The sequence below is a fragment of the Rutilus rutilus genome (assembly GCF_951802725.1).
Source record: "Rutilus rutilus genome assembly, chromosome: 4".
NCBI classification, from domain to species: Eukaryota; Metazoa; Chordata; class Actinopteri; order Cypriniformes; family Leuciscidae; genus Rutilus; species Rutilus rutilus.
In genome coordinates, this window is record NC_140212.1 from 53,270,180 (window position 1) to 53,290,984 (window position 20,805).

At 40.2% G+C, this 20,805-nt stretch overlaps 1 long non-coding RNA gene across 1 annotated transcript; it reads right to left on the reverse strand.

Moving 5' to 3' along the window:
- On the reverse strand, positions 1-18,088 carry LOC311290036. Its single transcript, XR_014627293.1, has 3 exons — positions 17,951-18,088; positions 212-324; positions 1-99 (listed from the first exon to the last, which is right to left on the reverse strand). It is a non-coding gene; the product is annotated as an uncharacterized lncRNA (long non-coding RNA).
- Positions 18,089-20,805: the final 2,717 nt, after the last annotated feature.

Sequence of the window (20,805 nt, forward strand, 5' to 3'; positions counted from 1 at the left end):
ACCTGGATGTTTTTTGTTTCCTTCGTCTGCTAAGAAATGAAGTCCTCTGGTGTCTTTATTTAAAATCTGAAGTTCATCAGGTTTGGGTTGTAACACTTCCTATTTTTGAAGGAATAGTAAAAAAAAAAAAAAAGTTTAAAAAAAAAAACTCCCACAAAGGTTTTTTATCCTTAATTTCATGAAATACATCTGGTTACACTTGCACACTTACCTGTGCATTCACCGCAGCTAGGGTCGCCAACCATAGATATGTACAGTAGATGCAGCTCGGCTGCTTCTGGTACGTCAAAAGTGCCGCCATCTTGGAATCGTCAACAAGGAGACCTGTTTGAATGTCAGTGTGAAGGAGACGCCTGTCACGAACATGTCTTGTTTAGTTTCATGGTCATATTCTGCTTAGTTTCCCCTGTCACCCTTTGTTCTCATTCTTTGTTTGTTGTTTCTTAAGTGTTCCTTTCTAATTATTTATAGTTATAGGCTGCCTGCATTTTTCTTATAAAATAAAGGTAAAATTATTATTATTATTTTAATTACTATATTATATTTATTTTTAAATACTGTAATTTTATAAGTAGGCACAATGTGAATGTCAAATCGCAATTTTAACCAGAATTTAACCAGATTTCCCCCCTAAACTGTGCAGCCCTATTTGCTCCTGATTTCAGCAGGTTCACATGTATATATGTGATATATGATATATATATATTTTTTTACAGGGACCAGATGCCACTGATGAGTCCTGCTGACTCCTCCTAACCTCTCCTAACCTTCTCTGATCAAGTCAAGTCAACCTTTATTTTTTATAGCATATAACCGAAGTTGACCCAAAGTGCTTTACAGATCAAGCAAGAATAAACTTTTTTCTTTTTAAATACAACATCAGCTTCAAAAACCCATTTCATGATCTATTCAAAGCTAAAGAAAACAGATATGTTTTTAAAGAAGACTTAACCCTCTGGGGTCTGAGCTGTTTTCTGGGCCCTGGAGGTGTTCTGACATTTGTGGTTATTTCTGTTACTTGTGACATTTTCATGGCTAAAGTCTAATTACACTGTATTCAGCACAAACTCTGCTACAATAATATATCAGCAGCATGTGTGTAAATGTTTGTAGTTTTGAGATAATGACATTTATGCGTGGTTTGTGAAAATACAAAAAAAAATTGTCACTGAAATAAGGTCATGAAACCCATACTGATTATTTCTTCACAAGACTTTTGAAAATTGTATGACGTAGCCTAGAATATTTGCTCTAAAACTATGTGAAAATCACCCTGACTGCTCATTCAGAGAAGACAATATATTGATTTAAAATTTTTACGACGTGTTTTGTGTGATAAAGCTTTATGCGGGAGGGGCGGATCACCTCATTAATATGTAAGATTTCCACACCTGAGAAAGACAAAGACACTCCCTAATGGCCCTATTAGGAGCTTATCAGGGCCCATCATTCTGACCAATCTTGCACAAAGAATGAGGAGATTTAAAAAAGAATGGCTTTTAAAATTGTTTGGATTTATTTACAACACAACATAATCCAAAGATACACAACAAAAAAACACTTATTGATAACAATGATCCAAAGAAAGAGACCTTTGTGCCATTCCTAAAAACATTGTACATACCTTTCATTTCCAAGATGTTTGATTTTCACTTTACCATGTTCATGTACAGAGACATGTACTGTGAATGTTGAAGTCAGCAGGACTCAGTGGCATCTGGGCCCTGAAAAAACAAACAAAAAAGTGAACATACTGATATCAAGAGAAAGGCCTGCACGATTTTGGGAATACATTTTAGATTTTTCTGGTTAAAATTGCTTTTTAAAATTCAAAGAATACACACACACACTCACACAAATGTTTCCAACAATATATTATATAATGAACACCAGGTTTGTTGTGCCTTGTAGGCATAGGCTATGCGCAGTGCTGCATAAAATAATAACAATATAGCAGCCTATATAAATCTTCCAAATATTTCAGTAACAACTAAGCTAGAGAAAAATATATTGATTATCATGTTACTTCAAATGTTTCCATTCGTTATAATGATATGAAATGAGATAATAGTAAAAACATGAAGCCGTTTGGAGCGTTTTGCTTTTCCAAAATATGATACATTCAAACGCGATCACGATCAAAAATATGATACATTCAAACGCGATCGCGCTCAAATATAAAACATTATGGTTAGGCCTACCATATACATATCTACGTTTGAGCAGATATCCACAAACACAGTAACAGTAAACACGGGTCTAAATATTATAATATTCACCATATATCTAGCAACAGTTCAACTGCAATGTGAAATTTATGCAACAATAAACTAATATGTAAGAATTTCTTACCTTATCTTTCTTGTCTTCAAATCGCGTTCATCTTCTGGGGTAAAGCCAATGTAAGCTCACGACGCGTCTTTCAATCTCGACGAAAAGCAGAGACTGATGAAGTGTTTTGGTGTTTTGTTTTTGAGGTAATGAGCGCGTTCGCGTTCCATGTGGAGATTTGCATGTGAATGTCTTTTGCGCGAGTAGGCGTGGTCAAATTAAAACTAATTAGGAAGCGTTTGAGAAGCTGGACATCTTGTTGGTTTTATACAAATTACTTAAACAGAGAATATTTGTTTTCAGTTTGAATCCGATCATTTAAAAGTACACACTTCAATGTTTATAAAGGTGTATTAATTTGTTAAACAATGTTCATGTTAAACAAGCTGTTTTTGAAATAAAGCTGTTTTTAATTTTTTATTGGTGACTGTTAATGAATTAAAATGGAACATCATAACACATAAAGACCACAGAGATTCAGTGACGGAGCATAAATTATTTATTTATAAATTATTTAAATAATCAATAATTTGTCATAAGCAGAGCATGGTGGTAAAAGAAAGTAATAAAACAAACAAAAAGATTACCCTGCACCCACATATCTACCGGAGAAATAACACTTGCCTAACTCCCATTCGAAAACAAAAGACAATGTTCTCCGTGAGTCCTCCGGGTCCTCTGACTGCTACCCTAACAGATCTTAAACTAATTAACATGTGAAAAACCCATCACCAATTACCACCAGCTCTAAATAAAGATATAAACTGAATCTAACAGACATGCATTCCACTCCGGGAACGGGCTTATGAAACACGATCATGAAGTCGACACAAGAAACTCCATAAAGAGGCACAACGGGCCGAGCACACGAGACACCTAACCTTAACCCTAACCCTCACCCTAACCCATCTGAAAAATCCATTAAATATAATTCTGAAGAAAGATTGGCAGTAGACGAGTGAATAGACTGGGCTTTACATAAAGGCTGTGTATGTAGGGCAAGGGCAGGTTGACACAGACTCAAATATGATTGAATAATGGTCAGAAAATTTCTAAATTGAACACAGAAAGACCATACAATAATACCAGATCTAATGTATGACCCTTGTTGTGAGTAGGATCAGTGATGTGCTGTACAAGGTTTAGTGACTCAGTGAGCGAGATAAATTCATTTACCAGCAGTTTTGATGGACAGCATACATGGATAATAAAATTCCCAAGAGTGAGGAGTCTGTCACCATGAGTCACCAGTCCAGAGAGGAAGTCCGAAAATTGTTGAATAAAATCCTTGTTAAATTTGGGAGGTCTGTAGACGAGTACACAGATCATGTGTACTCAAGTCATTCATTCACTCATCAGTCATTATTCTGCCCTCGTAAAAGAGTTCCCCTTCTTCAACTAGGCAGACAGATAACTCCTTCCACAAGAAAGTTGAACTGAAGCATGGATTTATTAACACCACCACTTCAAATGCAAGTGGGACAGAGTAAAACTGAAATACAGAAAAAGGGAAAAATAATTTTCTAAAGACTGTACATTAATAATTGTAACAGTTCGCTTAAGGTATAACTGGACATAATATACACAAATAATAATCCAGATGCATGAAATAGTGTACTGAATAGTCTCTCTTAATATCAATTTTATCCTAAAATTACTAGTACTAATTCCAAGCAAAAGATGAAAAACAAGCTTCTAGCAAACACATTAATACTTACAGACAAAGCTTCTATAAATGATTGCAAAGATGATGAAGAGATTGAGCTGCTTTAACCGTGTGACTATCAGAATCAACTGAGTAAAACAAGATGGCTGCACTTAAGGTCAGAGGTTACTCTCTCTGACAACATCAAAAACATACATGGACTAGCACCACCTAGTGGCTCTAAAAATAAACTACACTAAGAACAGTACACTCCCCGTCTGGTATCTGTAAGATGCCATCATTGTACATAATTAAGCTCGTCTATTCACTCTCAGGAGACAACAGTAAGACAACATCTGATATAGGTCGCAGAAACACCTTGGATGATCCCTCTTTGACCACCTTGACCTCAACTTTCCTCACTCTCCCATCTCTTCCGGGAAATGTCTTCAATACCATTCCCATGGGCCATTCATTCCTTTTGGCTTGACTGTTTTTCAATAACACAACATCTCCCACTTGAAGATTGCAGCTCTCATTCTGCCATTTTCTACGGCCTTGTAAGGTTGCGAGATATTCCTTTCTCCAGCGATGCCAGAATGTATTGGCCAAGCTTTGGACTTGCCTCCACTGACGACTGAAGAGGTCCTTTTCACCAAATTCTCCTGATGTAGAAGGAACTACAGAAGTCTTTTGAGTGAGTAGAGTTGCTGGGGTCAGAATGAATGGAGCGTCTGGATCTGTAGATACAGGTACCAGGGGACGAGCATTTACTATGGCTGTGACTTCAGCCATGAAGGTTGTCAAAACCTCATGGGACAATTTTGATGGTCCAAGACCTTGTAGCATGGATTCAAGGATCCGCCTTGAGACTCCGATCATGCGTTCCCAACTTCCACCCATGTGAGAGGAGTGAGGGGGGTTGAACACCCAAGTACATCCATTGTCACTCAAATACTCTCGTACATTTCTGTCTTCTGTGACTGACTCCATCTTTAACTCCTTGCATGCTCCAACAAAGTTGGTGCCACAGTCCGACCGCAACTGCTTTGCTGGACCTCGAACAGCAAAGAATCTGCGGAGAGCATTTATAAAGCTGGAGCTATCCATCGATTCTATGACTTCGATATGTATGGCCCTAGTGCTTATACATGTAAACAGCACTGCCCAGCGTTTGGAGTTTGCTTGTCCTCCTCTAGTTCGACGTGAGGTGACCATCCAAGGCCCGAAAACATCCAACCCTACAAAGGAGAATGGAGGGTCCATACTGAGCCGTTCAGGAGGTAGGTCAGACATCTTCTGAGTCAAAATCTTTCCCCGTAGTCTGCAACAGTGAACACACTGAAAGATCATACTACTGATTCGTCTCTTACCACCTATGATCCAGAACCCAGCCTCTCTCACTGCACCCTCAGTGAAGATGCGTCCCTGATGTTCGACCTGTTTATGATAATGTTGGATGAGTAGTGATGTGATATGACAACGACCAGGGAGAATTAGAGGACACACTTCATCTCTCCCAAGGTTTGCTTCTGAAAGGCGTCCGCCAACCCTGAGTACACCAAAACTGTCAATGTAGGGGGATAGTTTAACCTGTTAAGCTGCAACCCCACTTTTGAAAAATCCCCAGAAATGACATACCCAAACTGAAACAGATACAGTTCATGAACCCTTTGTACTAAAAGCACAAGTATGATCTCATTTGAAAGCTGACACCTGGCAGTTTATTGTAAATGTAGAATTAATTATTGTCATAATGACAAAAATTGTTATAAATAGCTTCAAAGTTTTGTAAAATTATTAGAAATTAATTTTTATGAAACATCCTCATGAAAATAAAATTGAAGTTGGCACTGAGGCAATCTAGAAATGCACTACAGCTAAAGCCATATGTCTAAACATTCTATGTTTAAAATCTGAAGATAATAAGTCCAAAACTCTGTATTTGGTTAAATGTTTTTCAAGACCATGTCAAATGACTTTATTTTGATTTGACGCTAAAATGCTACTGATGTTTATTGTCATCTTCTAACCATCTATCCAGTATGTTGTCTCTATTGTTTTGTGGTGCAGACGATCCCCATTCAGTCTCAGTCTCCCCCTGCACACATTCACACCTCTCCAGCCTGGTTATGGCTCGAAATATGCATTTCTTTTGTCTGCATTATAGCTACTAACGACTAGCTATTCACAGGCTATTCATAGGGTTTCAGTCCCTAATTTCTTTTCTCAAAGTTTACCACACATTTTAAACTGTATCAAATGCATTTCTTGAATAAAGACACATTTCAGGTAGCATTAAAAAAATAATAAAAGTATAACTTCTAGGTAGCAGGTGCACCTAGGGCTAGCTAGCATGTTAGCTTAGCACACCATCAATACACGACAATTTATGAGATTAAAACCATGTTTGTGCTCTAAACTTACTTTTTAACGCACGTTGAGTATTTTAAATAATCTTCTGTGATCTAATTTGGCTTCAGATAAAAAAATCAGACAGAAAATATACTATTGGATAGTGTTCTGCACAATGATAGTCTATATAGATTAGCATTACATTATAAATATAATCTATTATTATGAAAATACCTGGCATGGCTTGAAAAACACAGGTAACTCAAATATCAGTGCAATCATGTTTATTGTCTTCAAAACATCTGTATCTGCATGTTACAGCGCGATCTGTTGTTAGCTTTGTGTGTATCAGTCAGGTATCAGTGACGTCCTGGAATGTCACATGGTCATGGCTCTTCTTCATGTTCCATATATGGACTATTATTGTGCATATAGCGCCCTCAGGCTATTGGTATGAATTAAAAAACACAGTATCGGAATACCAAATGCTCATAAAGATTACATCGACGCATTTGGGTATAAATTCAATAAATATTATTCCTGTCTATAGAAATATGACGTAAATCTATGAGAATCTATCAATATTTCTCCAAATCTGCACAGTTTTGAGCTAAAGCCCTGAGGGACGTTGTTTTGTGTATCGCTGTCATGACGACAGCACGGAGTTTTTTATGAATGAAAGCGGCTGACGCGCATAATTCATATTAAAGGTATCGACTCATTTTTTCATTTCATAACTCCTGACACAAATTAAGACATAACTGTCACTATGAGTTTCTCAGAATACAATAGTGGTCAAATACTGAAACTTGAGTATTTTATCTTTTTAATTATGTATAGTTTGTCAAGGTATAACATTAAATCTGATAGTAATTTTGAATTAAATAAATAAATAACGCTTCAGTGCGCGGGCGCACTGGCAACGGTTAACAGGTTAAAGAGAGAGCTTTGATTTGAAATCGGCGTGCCTGCTTGAAGGCATTTCAATTCCTCTGAGAAAGCTTCTGTTTGCACGCTGTGGATGATAACAGACTTGGCCTTTTCTAGATCTTGAACTGAGCAGGGCATGTCACATATATGCCAGCCCCTGCAAGTACTCTTGTTACTATCCTGCTTGAAGGAGTGGGTTATGTGCACAAGTCTTGCTATTGCATGAACCAGTGATCGCCAGCTTGAGAATCTTTCAAACCGTTTGGGGTTTAATTCCTTTCTTATGGTATGTGTAGCACAAGAAGTGACTTGGGGACGTACTTCAGTGTCTACTTCTGGGTCTATCATACTGAAGAGACCCATGTGAGCTTCAGGCTGTGTTGTTTTAGTCAAGAATGTTGGACCAGTCAACCACATGCTACAGGGAAGGTCAGCTGCCGAAACTGATCTTGTGGCATGGTCAGCAGGGTTTTGATCGGTAGGTACGTATTTCCACTGCTCAGGGCGTGTAGATTTCCGTATCCTTTGCACTCTGTTATTGACATACACGTAGAATTTCCTGGATTCATTACAAATGTAGCCTAAGACGACCTTACTGTCAGAATAGAATGTTACAGCATCCAGCTTGGTGTCAATCTCATCTTCAATGGTTTCAGCTATTTCCACAGCTAGAACAGCTGCACACAGCTCAAGTCTGGGGACAGAGATCTCAGGTCGCGGAGCTAGTTTAGCCTTACCAAACATGAAGCCAACTTCTACATTACCGCTCATATTGGTAACCCTGATGTAAGCAACAGCTGCAATAGCATTTGTGGAAGCATCACAGAAGACACACATCTCTTTGCTTTGTGTTTGACAGAGAGAGATAGTAGCATATGTGCGGGGAATTTTGACATGCTCAAGTTCTTTCAATGAATCTCTCCAAACCTTCCATTCCTTATATTTCTCATCAGGCAGAGGTGCATCCCAGTCACAAGACCCTGTGGTAAGCGCTCTGAGCAGGAGTCTTCCCTGAAGGACGACAGGTGCAGCAAACCCAAGTGGGTCAAACAAACTGTTAATCGATGACAGAACCCCACGTCTGGTGTAAGGTCTCACCTGGTCTGCAACCTGGAAAATGAACATATCCTCAGACAAATCCCAGCTCACCCCCAAACTTCTGTGAACTGGTGGGAGGCCAGTGCTCAGATCTAGATTCTTTAACTCCTTTGCAAGGTCCTCTGGAGGAAATGCTTTCATGACTTCCATTTTGTTGGAGGCAATCTTGTGAAGATGAAGATTAGACAGAGCCAGCATTTCCTGGGTGGCTTTGAGCAGCTTGATGGCTTTCTCTTCTGTGGGGAGGGAAGTAAGGCCATCATCCACATAAAAGTTCCTTTCCACAAAGTGCCTTGCCTCTGCTCCATAATCCTTTTCACCTGAGAGGGCAGCTCTCCTGAGCCCATATATGGCAACTGCTGGTGATGGGCTATTACCAAAAACATGAACTCGCATCTGGTACTCCAATATCTTGTTGTTTAAGTCATTTTTGTCATACCAAAGGAAGCGTAGAAAGTTCCGATGCTCTTTTGTCACCACGAAGGAATGGAACATTTGCTGGATATCAGCCATCACTGCCACGCGTTCCTTCCTGAACCGCAGTAGAACCCCCAAGAGACTATTGTTTACATTAGGGCCAGTAAGGAGGACATCATTTAATGATACACCTTCATGTCGAGCACTGGAGTCGAACACTACTCTTAACTGGCCAGGCTTCTTTGGATGGTATACCCCAAACATTGGCAGATACCAGCACTCTTCATCATTCTGTAATCGTGGTGCCAACTCTGCATGCCCATTCTCAAGTATCTTATGCATAAAATCAACAAAGTGCTCCTTTACCTCAGGGTGTTTTTTAAGCTTGCGAGTCAGTAAAGTGAGCCGGTTGCTGGCCTGAACCTTGTTATTAGGGAGGCGTTGCCGTGGGCTACGGAATGGAAGTGGAGCAACCCAGCTATTTGACTCATCCTGATGGAACTCTCTTTCCATAATCTTCAGAAAGGCAAGGTCATCCATAGAGGGAGCTGGTTTGTCATCATTCTTTGTGTTGCAGAAAACCGATTCGCCTATGGGACATTCATCATGTATGGGCAAGCTTCTCTGTGGCTCATCATGATGGTTGAAACAGTCCTTCACATGGATACTGTTTGGACATGGACTCATGTAGCTGGGGCGCCCATTTCCTAAAATATGAGTTTTGAAAACATCCACTGATGAAGGCTTGTGAGCTCCATTAAGGCATACATCTCCAACTATTACCCACCCAAGGGCCAACCTCTGAGCAAAGGGAGCATGTTGTGGTCCGTTGCATTGCTCTAGCACCTTGTGCGCCTGAATGAGGTCTCTTCCGAGCAGAAGCAGAATTTTGGCCTTGGGATCTAGACATGGAATTTTGGTAGCTACCGACCTTAAGTGTTTGTGGAATTGTGCTGCCTCTGGAGTAGGAATCTCTGCTCTGTTGTTTGGGATGAGGTTGCATTCAATGAGTGATGGAAGAGCAAAGCATATCTTTTCATCAAAGGACTCCACCATAAATCCTTCAGCTCTACGCCCTTCAGCCTCCGTGACACCCGCACACGTCCTAAGTGTGTAAGGTGCTGCATTGTCTGCAACATGAAACATCTCGAAGAAGGCCGATCTCACCAGAGATCGATTACTCTGATCATCTATGATTGCGTAAACCCTTTGTTTGTTTTGTGGCTCACCTTTCAGGTACACATTTACCAGACAGATCTTTGAGCAGGACTTTCCAATGTTGCGATCTCCACACACTTCTGTGCAGGTGGATGTAGCGATTGGGGAGGGAGGCAACTCTTCTTGCTCCCCGCCATAGCTTGTAGAGGGGCTGTTATCTTCCTTTTTTGACCAGGGGGCTGGGCCATAGTGAAGTGCAGCTATATGCTTGTCGCTATTGCATTCAGAGCACTGGATTAACGCCTTACAGTCCTTTGCCTGGTGTGTAGTTGAGGAGCAGCATCTAAAGCATATGGAATTCTCTCGGAGGTAAGCTTTCCGTTCCTGCAAGGTCTTTTCCCTAAAACCTCTACACTTTCTAAGGGGATGTGGCTTTTTATGTATTGGACATTGTCTGTTGAGGTTGTCACTCGTCTTGTTAGATTCATCCTTCTGTGCGGCATTGTCTATTTCTGTTTTGTGAACTGTAACAGGAGCTCTGATTGTCTTTGATAAGAATCTCTCACCTTTAGATGATGTGACAGTGTGCATACTCATGTTAAAGCTATGATCATTTCTCATGCGGGCCTCACAACGAATGAAATCGCAAAAGAATGAAAAGGGGGGAAAGCTGACACCATTCTCTTGTTTATAACGAGTTCCCTGCAACATCCATTTCTCTTGTAGGCTATATGGGAGTTTTTCTAAAACGGAGCTGAGGCCTCGTGCAGTATCCAGGAAAGTCAAGCCAGGCAGATAACCTTCAGCTTTGGCTGCCTGTAGCTCAAGAAGTAGGTCTCCTAACTCTCTGAGACGTTGAGGGTCCTTGGTAGACAGCTTTGGGAAATGCTCAAGTTTGTTGAAGAGCGCTGCCTCCATGGCTTCTGCAGAGCCATAACATTCCTCTAGCCGTTTCCAGACCATGCTGAGGCCTATGTCTGGATAATTAATGTGAACGGACCTAATGCGTCTTGCGTGCTCAGTAGAATCCGGGCCAAGCCACTTTATGAGCAGGTCGAGTTCTTCACTAGGCTTAAGATCGAGTCCTTCAATAGCATTGCAAAAGCTAGACTTCCATGCCCAATAGTTCTCAGGCTTATCATTGAACCTTGAGAGTCCACCTGTCAGAAGATCACGGCGAGCCAGGAACTTTGCAAGTTCAAATACGTTCGAGTGAGCAGTATGGGACTCATTGTGATGTGAGGGTGAGTGGCTTGTCAATTTAATGTTGTGTCTTGGTGCTGATGCATCATGCAATGTGGAATTAAACTGTGATATATTCCCGCCTGCATGTTTGACTGATTCAGCATGCGTATGCATGGTGTGGCAGCTGAGAGGTGTCTCAGTTTGAGTTAGAATACGAGTAGCACGCTGTCTCTCTGGCAAGTCCTGAAAATGACTATTCTGATTGAAAGAATCAGGCTGTGGCTGTTCAACACAGAATGGAGCTAGCGGCTTGTGTTCAGTATTAGGCACAGAGGTTTCTGCAAGCATTGGTATCTGCATCTCTTTATTATATCTATGCTGCTCTTCTACATATGTCTTAGTCCTTTGCAATGAATCATGTGAAGAATGACGCTCTTTGCTTTCAGATTGCTGCTCTCTTTCCCCAGTGTCTGCAGCTGCCTCAAACACTAATGCCTCAGCTGCAGCAGCTTCTGCTTCGCTTTCATGATGGAGAGCATTCAGTGTAGCCTCTAAACGAGTTTCTTCTACTTTAAGCTGAGCTTGTACTTGAGCTTGTGTTACGGCCAGAGTTATGTTTGTTTGTGTGTGTCTTTTTCGTTGATCCGGTTCTCTCTTTCCTAATAGGCTCCGCCCCTGCGCACCTGCAGCCGGTTTTGTATTTGGGCTGGATAGCCTATTTAACATCGGAGTGAAGAGAGAAGGGTGCGGAAATATGGATACGTTTGTCTTCTACAGCGGCGTGATCGTTGCGATCACTGTTTTAGCTCTATGAAGAGCTTGACGTTCACTGAGGGAGAAGGGCTTGAGAGGATTGACGAGGAGTCCTGTGTGCGTCATGAGGTTTCCGCCAGCCGCTGTTCAGCTGTGTTTGAATGTTGTTTGTTTATATGTTGTGTTGGTCTACGTCTGTCTATCTTTGTTCATTATCAGTTGCCTGCTGATACGTGAGTTTTGATTCCATAATAAACTATTTCGAATTGCTATTTTGTTATCGCGTGTCTTTATGTTGCTTACCCCTTATAACGAGCACTTTAATAACGGGGTTCGTAACATAAATGGGGGCTCGTCCCGGATGAAGGAGTTCCTCTAGTTTTATTCGCGTTGCGTGAGGCGCGACAGGAGTCGCTTGGTTTTAGCCCTTCAGAGTTGGTGTTTGGTCACAATGTTCGAGGACCTTTAAAAATGTTGAAGGAAGAATTTCTCGATTCAGGTCCTTCTGAGAAGACCAACACTCTTGATTTTATCTCTCGCTCTCATGAACGTTTACAAAAGGCTTGCGCAGTAGCAAAAGAAGCTCTTTCTCTTTCACAGGAGAAAATGAAACGTAGTTTTGATAAGAAGGCAGTTGTGCGTAATTTTTTACCTGGGGAAAAAGTTTTAGTACTGATTCCTAACCCTGGATCTGCTCTTTCTGCACGTTTTTCCGGTCCTTATCTAGTTCAAAACAAGGTGAGCGACACAAACTACATCATACATACTCCGGAACGTAGGCGAAAAACTCGTTTATGTCACGTAAACATGCTGAAGTCATATTTAAATCGTGATCATAAAGACGAGATCGTTAACGTTCCTGAAACAGTGGTGCCGGTGGAAGAGCGAGTTTCATTGCTTACTTATACTTTGCCTACCGATGTGGATGATGGGTTAAACGTATCTATGGAGGTTTTGTGGTTGTTTGAAGAACTCTGAGGTGTTGTCAACTCTTTCCTCTCAACTGTCATATTTGTCTAGTGACCAGCTGAAGGATATAAGGAAACTGTTAGACAGTTTCCCGAGTCTTTTCAGGGATGTCCCTCCTGGTACTTCTGTCATTCGACATGACATTGATGTCGGTAATGCACGGCCCATAAAGCAGCATGCATATCGCTGCCCGGTGAGTAAGAGAGAGGCAATGAAACTTGAAGTAGAGTATCTACTGAAAAACCGATTTGCTGTTCCGAGTGGTAGCCCATGGAGCTCACCATGTATTTTAGTGCCAAAGGCGGATGGATCTTCTCGTTTTTGCACTGATTTTAGGAAAGTTAATTCCGTTACTGTACCTGACGCTTTTCCTCTTCCACGTATCGATGACTGTATTGACACTCTTGGGGCAGCGAAATACATTACGAAGTTAGATCTGCTGAAGGGTTACTGGCAGGTGCCTCTAACCAAGCGCGCTTCTGAGATTTCTGCATTTGTAACTCCTGATTCTTTTCTTCAGTATACACGTATGGCGTTTGGTCTCCGGAACGCCCCAGCAACGTTTCAGAGATTGATGTCCATGGTTTTAGGTGATGTTTCTAATTGTAATGTCTATTTGGATGATGTAGTCATTTACTCATCTACATGGGCTGAACATCTGTCAACGCTATATGATGTGTTTTGTCGTTTAGCTGCTGCGTCTTTAACATTGAATTTGAGGAAATGTGAATTCGCTAAGGCCTCGGTTACATACCTGGGAAAGCAGGTAGGGAACGGTCATGTACGGCCATTAGAGGGAAAGGTGTCTGTAGTACTGGAATACCCAGTACCTTCTACAAGGCGAGAACTGCGTAGATTTCTCGGAATGGTAGGATACTACCGATGTTTTTGTAGAAATTTTTCGAGTGTTGTAGCTCCCTTGAATTGATTATGTAGTCCGAAAGTTGATTTTACTTGGACTAATGAGTGCCAACAGGCCTTCTTGTCTGCCAAGTCTCTGCTTTGCAGTGCTCCAGTGTTGTCTGCCCCGGACGTTCTCTCTCCGTTCCAGATGGAGGTAGATGCCAGTGCTGTGGGAGCGGGAGCTGTTCTTCTACAGGAGGGTGCTGACGGAATACCTCATCCTGTGTCCTACTTCTCTGCTAAGTTCAATCGTCATCAGTTCAACTACTCTACAATAGAGAAGGAAACGTTAGCTCTTTTGCTGGCACTACAGCATTTTGATGTTTATGTGGGGGCCAGTATGTTTCCTGTTATTGTGTATACGGACCACAATCCGTTAATTTTTTTGAGTAAGATGTATAATCACAATCAACGTCTGATGCGATGGGCACTAATTGTGCAACCATATAACTTAGAGATCCGTTACAAGAAAGGATCTGAGAATGTAGTGGCCGATGCATTGTCGAGGGTTTAGGTCTATATACTTCTCTCTGATTTTCAGAATCAGTTTTTCACTTATCACCTATACGTTTCTCACTTATCTCAAGTATGAGGAAAGGGGAGAATGAAAAAAACTGTTTCTGTTTTCAGGGGGGGAAGTGTTACGGCCAGAGTTATGTTTGTTTGTGTGTGTCTTTTTCGTTGATCCGGTTCTCTCTTTCCTAATAGGCTCCGCCCCTGCGCACCTGCAGCCGGTTTTGTATTTGGGCTGGATAGCCTATTTAACATCGGAGTGAAGAGAGAAGGGTGCGGAAATATGGATACGTTTGTCTTCTACAGCGGCGTGATCGTTGCGATCACTGTTTTAGCTCTATGAAGAGCTTGACGTTCACTGAGGGAGAAGGGCTTGAGAGGATTGACGAGGAGTCCTGTGTGCGTCATGAGGTTTCCGCCAGCCGCTGTTCAGCTGTGTTTGAATGTTGTTTGTTTATATGTTGTGTTGGTCTACGTCTGTCTATCTTTGTTCATTATCAGTTGCCTGCTGATACGTGAGTTTTGATTCCATAATAAACTATTTCGAATTGCTATTTTGTTATCGCGTGTCTTTATGTTGCTTACCCCTTATAACGAGCACTTTAATAACGGGGTTCGTAACACTTGCTTCACTCTAACTTCTATCTCTTTTTGTGCATATGTGGCTCTAGTCAATGCCGCTTCTGCCTTTGCACGAGCCTCCAATGCAGCCACGCTTGCTGCAGACTTGCTTGAGTGTCTTGATGACCGTGAAGTCACTGATCTGGTTTTCAGACTATGTTTCTCGATTGATGACATGCTGAGGTGAAAGCAGAGCTTGAAATCCCAATCACTGTTGCAGCAATCACCGTTAATTGTCTTTTTACTATTCTGCCCTCGTAAAAGAGTTCCCCTTCTTCAACTAGGCAGACAGATAACTCCTTCCACAAGAAAGTTGAACTGAAGCATGGATTTATTAACACCACCACTTCAAATGCAAGTGGGACAGAGTAAAACTGAAATACAGAAAAAGGGAAAAATTATTTTCTAAAGACTGTACATTAATAATTGTAACAGTTCGCTTAAGGTATAACTGGACATAATATACACAAATAATAATCCAGATGCATGAAATAGTGTACTGAATAGTCTCTCTTAATATCAATTTTATCCTAAAATTACTAGTACTAATTCCAAGCAAAAGATGAAAAACAAGCTTCTAGCAAACACATTAATACTTACAGACAAAGCTTCTATAAATGATTGCAAAGATGATGAAGAGATTGAGCTGCTTTAACCCTCTGAGGTCGAAAAACGCGCCCCCGCGTTTTGCTGGACTTTTTTTACATTGTAGCACTTTAAACTTAAATTACTCCGTCATTTATGGTCATACAGAAAAAATAAATATAAAAAAATAATCTGTGATATTTCTACTTTTGTATGTGTCCACTTACAATCAAATCAAAACATTGTGCTTTTGAAAAATAAAGAAAATAAACAGGGTGTGCGTTCTGCCTCTCCGTCGCGTGAACTTTTTTTTCTTGAGCACGTCTATAAACTGAAACAAAACTCAGCGAATACTTGTCACACATTTATGAGCCATATACCTTTATAAACATTTAAGTGTGTACTTTTAAATGATCGGATTCAAACTGAAAACAAATATTTTCTGTTTAAGTAATTTGTATAAAACCAACAAGATGTCCAGCTTCTCAAACGCTTGCTCATTACAGTTAATTTGGCCACGCCTACTCGCGCAAAAGATATTCACATGCAAATCTCCACATGGAACGCGAACGCGCTCATTACCTCAGAAACAAAACACTTCATCAGTCTCTGCTTTTCGTCGAGTTTGAAAGACGTGAGTTTACATTGGATTTACCCCAGAAGAAGAACGCGATTTGAAGACAAGAAAGATAAGGTAAGAAATTCTTACATATTAGTTTGTTATTGTTGCATAAATTTCACATTGCAGTTGAACTGTTGCTAGATATAAGGTGAATATTATAATATTTAGACCCGTGTTTACTGTTACTGTGTTTGTGGATATCTGCTCAAACGTAGATATGTATATGGTAGGCCTAACCATAATGTTTTATATTTGAGCGCGATCGCGTTTGAATGTATCATATCTTTGATCGCGATCGTGTTTGAATGCATCATATTTTGGAAAAGCAAAACGCTCCCAACGGCTTCATGTTTTTACTGTTATCTAGTTTAATATCATCATAACGAATGGAAACCTTTGTAGTAACATGATAATCAATATATTTTTCTCTAGCTTAGTTGTTACTGAAATCTTTTTGAAAATGTATATAGGCTGCTATATTGTTATTATTTTATGCAGCACTGCGCATAGCCTATACCTACAAGGCACAACAAACCTGTGTTCATTATATAATATATTGTTGGAAACATTTGTGTGAGTGTGTGTGTGTATTCTGTGAATTTTAAAAAGCAATTTTAACCAGAAAAATCTAAAATGTATTCCCCAAATCGTGCAGGCCTTTCTCTTGATATCAGTATGTTCACTTTTTTTATTTTTTATTTTTTTCAGGGCCCAGATGCCACTGAGTCCTGCTGACTTCAACATTCACAGTACATGTCTCTGTACATGAACATGGTAAAGTGAAAATCAAACACCTTGGAAATGAAAGGTATGTACAATGTTTTTAGGAATGGCACAAAGGTCTCTTTCTTTGGATCATTGTTATCAATAAGTGTTTTTTTGTTGTGTATCTTTGGATTATGTTGTAAATAAATCCAAACAATTTTAAAAGCCATTCTTTTTTTAATCTCGTCATTCTTTGTGCAAGGTTGGTCAGAATGATGGGCCCTGATAAGCTCCTAATAGGGCCATTAGGGCGTGTCTTTGTCTTTCTCAGGTGTGGAAAGCTTGCATATTAATGAGATGATCCGCCCCTTCGCATATTGCTTTTTCACACAAAACACGTCGTAAAAATTTTAAATCAATATATTGTCTTCTCTGAATGAGCAGTCAAGGTGATTTTCACATAGTTTTAGAGCAAATATTCTAGGCTACGTCATACAATTTTCAAAAGTCTTGTGAAGAAATAATCAGTATGGGTTTCATGACCTTATTTCAGTGACAATTTTTTTTTGTATTTTCACAAACCACGCATAAATGTCATTATCTCAAAACTACAAACTTTTACACACATGCTGTTGATATATTATTGTAGCAGAGTTTGTGCTGAATACAGTGTAATAAGACTTTAGCCATGAAAATGTCACAAGTAACAGAAATGAGCACAAATGTCAGAGCATGTCAGAACACCTCCAGGGCCCAGAAAACAGCTCAGACCCCAGAGGGTTAACCGTGTGACTATCAGAATCAACTGAGTAAAACAAGATGGCTGCACTTAAGGTCAGAGGTTACTCTCTCTGACAACATCAAAAACATACATGGACTAGCACCACCTAGTGGCTCTAAAAATAAACTACACTAAGAACAGTACAGTCATCTTCATTTATATAGCGCTTTTAACAATGTAGATTGTTTCAAAGCAGCTTTACAGAGATATTACAATATTTTCACAATTACTAATGTCTATCCTCTGAAAACTTGCTTTAACTTTTTCTTTCAGTGAACATGTAGATTGATTTGCTGAGCATTGTAATAACCTTCTCTTAACCTTTACTCCAAAACACACTGACACTGCCTGTTGATATTGTTTTAAAATCACATCTTACCTGCAGTCTCTGTTCCTGATATGGTAAGAAGTCTGAGGGTGTAGTTCTAGTTAAGTTCTGCTACTGATGAAATGTCTCATGAAAAAGTGTGTTGTCAGAAAAAAGTGTTCTCAGAAATGTTGAGAAAGTTTGAAGGGGAGGTGGCCCAGTGGTCATTGCCCCTTTGACCTTGAAATGCTTTCTGGCAGTATACAATCATTTTTGGCAGTATACTGTGTTTGTGTGGCTACAGTGCCAGGGCTGAATTTTTGTCCCAGTCCGCCCCTGCATGAAGGCCTACAATATACATTATATTCTGTATAGCAGACAATATAATCAGGGCATGGAGGCGCCGGCACGATCACTTGCATTGCACGTGAACTGAAGCTCGTCTCATAAATGAACCAAAACTCAGCGTATAGGCTACATGCCTCACAGACATGAGAAATATATCATTTGTGCCAATGAGGCCACAACTCGTGTGATGTGTAGTCTGGTAAACAGATTCACATACTGATCAATGATATAAAAAATATACAAGTATGTGACCATAATTAAATGATGTTTTATAAAGAAAGTTCGGGAGGAGCACGTTCAAATAATCAATCCAATCTACTCGTCATCAAACAATTATGTCTACCCTAATCAGCATGACAAGAAGTATATATATATCCACTCTGTCAACTCACCTAATATTCCTTGACAGTTTTCCAGCATCCCTCCACCACCCCGACTGCTCACTCTTGGCTCAATCTTTACAGCCAGGAATACGGGGGGAGTACTCTGGGTTCGGGCCGAATACCGAGCCCGGAGCCTCTCCTCGGACAGCACGCCAAATACGCATTTATTCTATCTGACTTATTTGTAAGTGTGAACTAGTGAAAGTAATTGAGAAGAATATTTAGGTGTTCTGTTTAAAATATATATAATTTTTATTATAGGGATGTGTAGTGTTAAATCAATTAAATAATGCTTCCTCAATAATCATTTCCCTTTTTATGCATCGGATGAGGTTTACTTTTTTTATATACTGCATGACATTCAAAGCTTCTAATGTCATTAATCACATGGTAGTGTCATTTCGATACAAGCATCATTACAGTGTGTGATACAATAGTGCTACAAGGCTTAAAGGCAGGGTAGGCAGGTTTTTTCTAAAAAACTTTTTCCCACTTTTTCTCTGCCATAATTGTGATTCTTCCTAGCTTCCATGCCTCTTCCCCTCCTGCGAGTGTGCGCATGTGGGCAGCTCCTGTAGCGGCAGGGGTGGTAGCCATGGTAGCGAGGGAGAGTGACAGTCACCCAGCCAATCATTTCATTCGTTCCGAATGGAAATAAGTAGCTGTGTTTATTGCAGCCCTGAGAGGACTACAGACACTCGATAATTATGTATTGGTATATAAAGACAGTTTAAACAAATTTGGGAAAAAGTTTTTTAGAAAAAACCTGCCTACCCTGCCTTGCTTGTATCGAAATGACACTACCATGTGATTGATGACGTTAGAAGCTTCGAATGTCATGCAGTATAAAAAAAATGTAGTATGGCGATAAATCAATAACAAAAAGAACCGAGCACACAACTGATGCTGGCTCGCGCTGTAAATGACTTTCGCGAGAGGATAACAGATCTACACGTGATAAAACGGGAACTTGCGAGTTCATTCAAACCCTGCACATGCGCATGACAGCTCCTCTGCACACAATACAAGCCATTGTGCGCGTGCGCATGATCATTCCCCATGCTCTCGCCAAAAATAAAAGTGTTCAAGCGAGCAGAAGCAGCAGGCGAGGGGAGATCAAGATTGGACGCCTGACCAATGACCCGTAATTCACTTGAAAGTCTTACTAGTGATTACATCATGTTGTTAAGAGATATTTACAGACTGTAATGAGGCATTTTAATGGTTATTAGCATTGTAAATCTACCAAAACTCTTATACATTTTTACATTTTATATTTATAACACTTTGATTTGTGTTATTGGCATTAAAATATCTACACGAAATAGGAGAAAAATGAGAATGTAAAGTCATATTTGCTGTAGTTCACCACTACATTAGTCAAGTCAAGTCAAGTCATCTTCATTTATATAGCGCTTTTAACAACGTAGATTGTTTCAAAGCAGCTTCACAGAGATAAGCGTATAATTTAAGGTAACAGATATTGTTTTGGCTTTATAGCAGAGTTAAGTTATTTCCATCTAAAGTTAGTTTTGATTGATTTGCTTCCGTCGCAACCATCATTTGTTATTAAATTAGGGGCCGCTAAGACGACACCATTCCCTCTACACAGACTTTAAACGCGAACCTGTGAGAAACGCTGATGGCGTTCACATGCGCATTTAGAATGGGTTCTATAGTTATGTGCGTTTGAAAATACGCAGGTTTGGAATTCCCTACAAGCCAAGCCTAAACAAAGTACTTGTCTTTCCTTATAAATTTTGATAAAGAATTTTATTTTATTTTGTTGCTTTGGGGTAGGAACGCGAAACAAATTTTCCCGACAACGCCTTATCTGTAGAGTGGTAGAGGGATCCTCCATAGGGAGAGACTAGTTGGCACTTCAGCACTGCGTTGTCATCGGTCCAGGCGAAGGTCCTTCGTCAGATCTGGATACGGCCTGGATCCGGCAGGCTGCAGGAAAACCTCGGGATAAACACAGACACTAAAATTAGCGTAGATGCCATTCTTCTCATGATGTAACGAGTACATCAGGAGTTATGGGAAGTGTTCCCGGTTCCGGCTGACCTAATCTATGCAGCCTAACATTAAATTATAGAAGTCTATAATGTATTATGTGAAAGCTAGGTCAAAGAGATGTGTTTTTAGTCTAGCTTTGAACTGACAGAGTGTGTCTGCTTCCCGGACAATGGTAGG